At 37.3% G+C, this 7,209-nt stretch overlaps 1 long non-coding RNA gene across 1 annotated transcript; it reads left to right on the top strand.

Moving 5' to 3' along the window:
• The first annotated feature begins 446 nt into the window (after window positions 1–446).
• LOC143581355 (uncharacterized) lies at window positions 447–729 on the top strand. The gene is made up of 2 exons (XR_013143866.1): window positions 447–517; window positions 553–729. It is a non-coding gene; the product is annotated as an uncharacterized LOC143581355 (long non-coding RNA).
• The last annotated feature ends 6,480 nt before the right edge of the window (window positions 730–7,209 follow it).

Genomic DNA, 7,209 nt, shown 5'->3' with positions numbered 1-7,209 from the left:
TAGCTAACATTTTTTCTAGGTTTTTTCAGAAAATGATCGAATGAGTCTCCGAAGACTGAGAAGTCATCCATGAAGACTTCCATAGAGTTTTCGATCATTTCAAGAAAAATGGCCACCATGCAACGTTGGAAGGTGGCTGGAGCATTACATAGTCCAAATGGCATTCTTCGGTAGGCGAAGGTTCCGTATGGACATGTAAAAGTGGTTTTCTCCTGATCTTCAGGAGCAATGGGAATTTGGAAATATCCAGAAAATCCATCAAGAAAACAGTAGAACATTTTTCCACATAACCGCTCAAGCATTCGATCGATGAAAGGAAGTGGAAAATGATCTTTTCTTGTGGCGTCATTAAGCTTCCGGTAATCAATGCAAACTCGCCAGCCTGTGATGGTTCTCATTGGTATTAACTCATCCTTCTCGTTCATTACAACCGTCATTCCTCCCTTGTTGTCTTTATCTTGATCCTTACGGGCCTCTTGAATTATCTCTTCCTTATTTTTTTCTTTTTATTTGATTTGTTTTTGTCTATAATTTTTATTATATTTGTTTTAGTTATTATTTATGGGAATTTTCTTGTTAAGACCCTATGAATCGATTCAAACCCCAGATTCATACTAGAACCACGATGATTCAATAAAAATACTAAGTTAAGCCCAAAGATTCCCTGAGTAAGAACCATCGGATCATCGCTTATTCCACGAATAGATAATAACCAAAAATCCGAAGAAAGATTTATCTTTGAGTCAAAATAAGTATAGAAGTTTTGAAATTTGAAAGAAGAAACAATTTCTATTTATATTTCTAAATTCTAATTCTTGGAAATTTTTTTGGAGTCTGGCCGCGAGGTTTGAATATTAAGTATGAATCATAGTTCAAATATTTCTTAATCTATTTCATATATCCCCATACTACGAGTGAAAGGGAAAATGTAAAGACTACCATTAAAGCAGCCCAAGCGAGACTTACTATATCCATGTGAATTATGTCCCTTATCTCTATGATAGAATTATTCCATTATTGCTCACTAATAATAGTAAAATGAATGGTCCAGAGTCAAAAAGGGATTCTGGCCGAACACTATTGATGAACCAATCAAAAAAATCCATTTCAAAAATTTCTATATGATTTATAATCGGGAAAGACTAAACACAAGTAAAATAAAAAATCAAAACTACAAAGGAATGTTACTATGGAACATCTAGTAATAAAATAAGAGGGCACATTGAAGTTTTTCTTTTTGGAATCTTGTTAGGTCTAATTCCTATTACTTTGGCTGGATTATTTGTAACTGCATATTTACAATACAGGCGTGACGATCAGTTGGACCTTTGATTAATTAACACCCCCCCCCCCTTTTTGACCTCCTCCTTTCTTTAATATCCAGGAGGTCAAATTAAGATTGTTGTTCCAGTTCCAGTTAGTGTTTCCATCGAATTCGATCTAAGAAGATCCGAATCACGCTCTGTAGGATTTGAACCTACGACATCGGGTTTTGGAGAGAGCCACAGAAGATGCTTTTTGACCAATAGCTACATAAACGCATATTACATTTTGGCCTTGTTGATTTAGAATTGTATATGTTGCTACTGCTGTTTTACCGGTCTGTCTATCCCCAATAATTAATTCTCGCTGACCACGTCCTATGGGAATCATTGAATCAATAGCAATAAGCCCTGTTTGAAGAGGCTCATACACAGAACGTCGAGAAATAATCCTCGGAGCGGGTGATTCAATTAACCTATATTCAGAAGATGAAATTTCACCTCTACCATCAATAGGTTTAGCCAGGGCGTTGATAACACGGCCCAAATAGGCCTCACTCACTGGTATCTGAGCAATTCTTCCTGTTGCTTTTACAGAACTCCCTTCTTGTATTAGCAAACCATCACCCATTAAAACAACACCAACATTAGTTGATTCCAAATTAAGAGCAATACCTATTGTACCTTCTTGAAATTCTACTAATTCACCTGCCATTACTTCATCAAGACCATGAATACGAGCAATACCATCACCTACTTGAAGTACGGTACCGTTATTTACAATCTATGCGGATCCAATCACGATCTTATAATAAGAACAAGAGATCTTTCTCGATCAATCCCCTTGCCCCTCATTCTTCGAGAATCAGAAAGATCCTTTTCAAGTTTGAATTTGTTCATTTGGAATCTGAGTTCTTCTACTTCATTTTTATTTACTTATTTGAATGATTTTGATTTATTTAATATGAATATTTTTCCCTCTCTTTTTTTTATTATTCCTTAAGTCCCATAGGTTTGATCCCTTAGAATTAGACTCATTTTCTCATTGAGCGAAGGGTACGAAATAAATCAATCTGATTTATTTCGTACCCTTAATTGCTTGAACGGGACTAACCCAAGGTGAATCCAAGATCGGGTAGATTAATCCGGCATCAAGCAGTTTGATTACTTCATTCTTCACCAGATCTTGCATGTTGGGATTGAGACGTCTCTGATGTTGGACCACGGGTTTGTATTCTTCCTCCATGAGAATTTTGTGAGTACAAAAGGAGGGACTGATGCCCTTGATATCCATGATCTTCCATGCGATGGCCTTCTTATGGTTTTTGAGAACCTTAAGAAGTTCGTCTTTCTCTTCTTTAGAAATGTGAGATGAAATAATTACTAGGAGTTGAGAATCTTTTTCTAGAAAGGCATATTCGAGATGTTTTGGTAGTTCTTTTAACTCTAAGGTTGGTGGTTCTTCGATTGATGGTTTTGATTTTTCATTATTTTCAGTGATTTCATATATCATTTCTGATTCTTCGTAGCAGTCATTATTGAGATTTTCGTTTTCTAGAATGGGATTTTTGAGTGTTTTGTCTATAACTTGCGTTTCTAGTGGTGTATTGATGGAGGAATCTCGCATATAGCAACTTACGATGGAATCTATGATATCAACACAATATAATGTGTCATCGTGTTGTTGCGGATATTGCATAGATTTTCCTATGTCAAAAGTGATTGCCTCGTCATTGACCCTGAGAGTGAGCTTGCTGGTGCAAACATCAATAATAGCCTTTGCGGTGGCTAAAAAGGGTCTTCCTAAAACAAAGGTACACTATTGTCTTCCTCTATTTCTAGAATTACAAAATCTACTGGGAAAACAAACTTGTCAATTTTGACAAGCATGTTTTCAACAATGCCCCGAGGATATTTAACAGATCGGTCAGCTAATTGAATGTTCATGCGGGTGGGCTTTGGTTCTCCTATCCCTAGTTTTGCAAAAACCGCATAAGGCATTAAATTAATACTAGCTCCTAGGTCAGCCAGGGCATTGCTAACAGACAAATTTCCTATGAGACAAGGGATAGTAAAGCTCCCTGGATCGGTCATATTTGTTGGTAGCTTGCTTTGGTGGACAGCTGAACATTCTTCACTTAGGGTGACATGCGAGAATCCCCCAGCTTCCTTTTGTTTGTCAGCACTTCTTTGAGAAACTTGGCATATTTTGGCATCTGAGCAATAGCCTCGACAAAAGGGATGCTGATATGGAGTTGCTTAAAGAGTTCTATGAACTTCCCATACTGAGCCTCCAATCGTTCCTGCTTCAGTCTTCCAGGGTATGGAATAGGTGGAACATAAGTTCGGAATGGCTCCTTGGGCTGTACTGTGCTTGTTGGGGTAAGCCTTTCCTGTGTTTCATCAGGAAATTTCTTTTCCATGACTGGTTCTGAAGTTGGTAAGACAACAGTGGTCGTACCGCTTCTGAGTGTAACGGCGTTAGCTGTTGCATTCGGATTGGTGATTGTGTTGCTTGGAAGTGTGCCAGGTGGTCTTTTGGATATTTGTCGGGCAATTTGTCCGATTTGAGTTATTAGGTTCTGAAGTGATGCTTGTTGACTTTTGAGATCGGCTTCATGTTTTAATAATACTTCGCTGATATCAACAGCAATTGAGTCGGCTTTCTTCTCTGCTTCATTTGTTTTGGTCATGAGTTGCATTAGCATTTCTTCGATCTTAGAGTAGCCTAGGTTTTGATGGCTACTAGAAATTTGATCTTGAAATTGAGGTTTAGGCTGGAAGGGTTGATTCATCGGTCTCTTTTCGAATCCGGGTAAAGTTTGAGTGTTATCTCTGTCTTTCCAGCTGAAATTCGGGTGGTTTCTCCATCCTGGATTGTAGTTATTGCTGAAAGCGCTGTTCTGTCGAGCGATGAAATGACTTCTTCCATAGCCATGATGACTTGTTTACAGTCACTCCTATTATGATTTCTCTACAAGTGTCACAGGTGAGTCTGGTTTTTGATAGCTCGGCTTGAAGTTGTTCGAATTTTTTAGAAAGGGCTTCAAGCTGTGATGTGACAAGAGTGTTTGAATCAACGTGGTGTATTCCTTTATGGGTAGGTGTAGATCTTGGTAGGTTGTAAGCGAAACTCTTCTTTACGGCCTTTTACAGGACTTCAAATGCTTCGTTAGGTGATTTGGATCCCAGATCTCCGCCAGGGATCTGGTCGATGGCCTATTTGTTTTGACTGGATTGTGCGTCAAAGAAAGTTTGTACTTGTAACCATATGCTCAGTCCATTATGTGGGCATCTTCTTAAAAGACTTTTGTATCTTTCCCATGCTGCATGTAACGATTCATCATCATCGGTCCAGAATCCGGTAATGCTGGCTTGATATTTGGCAGTTTTATCGGGCGGAAATATTTGAGGAGAAACTGTTCAACCATCTGATCCCAAGTGGTGATGGAACCAGAGGAAATAGATTCTATCCATTCTAAGGCTTGACCCCTTAGAGAGAAAGGAAAGAGTTTAAGCTTGATTTGATCTTCTGAACAGTTTTGGATTTTAAAGGTTCCGCAGATTCGTAGGAATCAAGATATGTCAGAAAGACGGTCTTTGTCGAGGAGACCATGAAATTGAACAGAATTTTCCACCACATGAATGGTGCTTGATTTGATTTCGAAATTTCGGTGATTTCGGGTGGAGCCACTCCATTGCCATAGCCCTCAAGAGATGGCTTGGCATACTGGCTCATGTTCGGCTCATTGTTCAGGGCCGCCATCATTTCTTCGGTTTGATTTTCCCCTGATATGGTGGCGTCTACTGATTCGTCTTTGATTGCTTCGGCGGTTTCTGCTATCCGTTTACGTGCTCGTCGACGAAAGAGTCGTTCTGGTTCAGAAATTGGAGAAACAAGCTCAGGCTCAAAAGTAGAGGACATACATGGGACTAAATCAAAATTAAACACTAAAGTAAAAGTTAGCTAAAGTTAAACTAAAGGTTAGTCTAAGTTAAACTACAAATTAGGCTAAGCTATTCTAAACTATCTAAGTTAATTAAGCTATAGTAAAGGTCAGGTAAATAAAGGTTAATATGTAGGCTAGCCGTAAAATTATATATTTTAGTATTTAGTAAAAGAAATAAAGATAAAATAAAGTAAAAGTTAAAAATTTGTACAATTATAGACACTGATTAAATTAAAACTTGGATCATTCTTAGAAACGTATCGTGTCCCCGGCAACGGCGCCAAAAACTTGATGTGTGCGTGCGTGTGGTATAATATATAAAAGGATGGGATAATTTGCTTTTGCGCAAGATCGTGTTTTAAATTTATAAAAGTGATTTCTACAAAGACTAAACACACACAAAATAGGCAAGTGTACCTATCGCATATGTAGAATAGTATTGGTAAGAACCAAGTATCGATCCGTGGACACAAAGTTTTCTAACAATAAATCGTTGCTTTACTTTAATCGGAGGTTTAAATCATTTGGGGTTAATTTTTGAACTTTTTAAAATATAAATACTTATATATATTATATAGGTGACCAAGACAAAGGATTCTAAACGAGTTGTTCAATTATGCGAAGGTTACCATCTAAGATCAAGAATCCACTCCATTTTAGCATTGATAATTAATATTTGGACATGTGATAAACTTGCCATAGCAATATATGATATATAGCTCCTTAAACCTTAAGTGAGCATCTTTGGCACTAAGGAGATAGCATGCGCATTTTAAAGTCCACCCTTTCCTAATGTCATACCATCTCAATGATGTTAATTTGAGTTGGCAAGTAGTTTCGTAAAGTAGAAAGATTAGGATTGACTTCGATTTCTCAAATACCAATTCTAACAACTTCGGGTGGTTGTAGTTCATCACACAACCTCGCCTTGGTCGATTTATGTAGGTTATATGATTTCTTTAACTAAAATGATATCCTAAGCAAAGCTATTTTCGGATTACCAAGACTTAGAAAAATACATCATAACTTATATCTCATCATTTCTAAGTACAATATAAGGATCCATGTTTCTTTAATGTATCAAATTATTTCTATCTTTCAAGAACATGAATCGATCATGAACGATTACCAATAGAATTGAAAACCAACAACTTTGAAATAGTGATTTAAGATGGTGAAATATTTCTCATCAAAAGATAATTGTAATATAACCATGTACTTTACTAGACTACACCACATGTCTTGATTAATTATCAAGTAAAACAAAGCTTCTTCATAGATTTTAGATGGTAAAAGGAGTTTAGCTCATAATGAGCATGATGATAAACATTAAGATGAATGATGGTAACAAATACATGATTAAACTTGAAACAATCTAACCAAATGTAGATGAATCTTCCTTCTTAATGATGGTGATGATGGTTGATGATGATGACTGATGGTGATGACCTCCAAGCCTTCAAACTCCTCACTAGATCTTCAATATGAGTGTTAGTGTGTGTTTTTATAAAAGAGAACCGGATAGAATTCTTTTTCAAGACACACTAAATGAGTGCAACATGAGCCACTATTTATAGGCAATCTGGAGTGTGAGGCACGGCCCCGTGCATTTTTATGACATGTGCCATATTTTTTTTGTCTTTTCTGAAAGGTGACCACGGCCCCGTGGTTGAGAGGCACAACCCCGTGGTTTTTAGTGACATGTTCTAATTCTTTGTTTTGTCTTTTCTGTGTTCACGTCTACGGCCCCGTGTTTGGTAGGCACGGCCCCGTGCTTTTGCTTCCAGATGTTGTCTTTTCTTGTGTTCAGAAGCATGGGGGCGTGTTTCTTGAGTCATGGGGGCGTGTTTCTTTGTTTTCTTGTGTTTTCTTCTGTTTTTCTTCATATTTTTTGCTTGTTTCTTCGTTTGGGGCTTGGTTTCACCTGAAATTATGTTTTATTATGATAAGTAGCCTTTTATGCTATGTTATTTGATAGAAATTGCAGTTTTTAGAGA

This window comes from Bidens hawaiensis, unplaced genomic scaffold (genome assembly GCF_021521415.1).
Source record: "Bidens hawaiensis isolate Kalapana, Puna unplaced genomic scaffold, B.hawaiensis_p1.1 tig00000001_1, whole genome shotgun sequence".
In the NCBI taxonomy this organism is placed as follows: Eukaryota; Viridiplantae; Streptophyta; class Magnoliopsida; order Asterales; family Asteraceae; genus Bidens; species Bidens hawaiensis.
The sequence above is the reverse complement of the archived record's forward strand: the minus strand, read 5'-3'. Positions and strand labels throughout refer to the sequence as shown.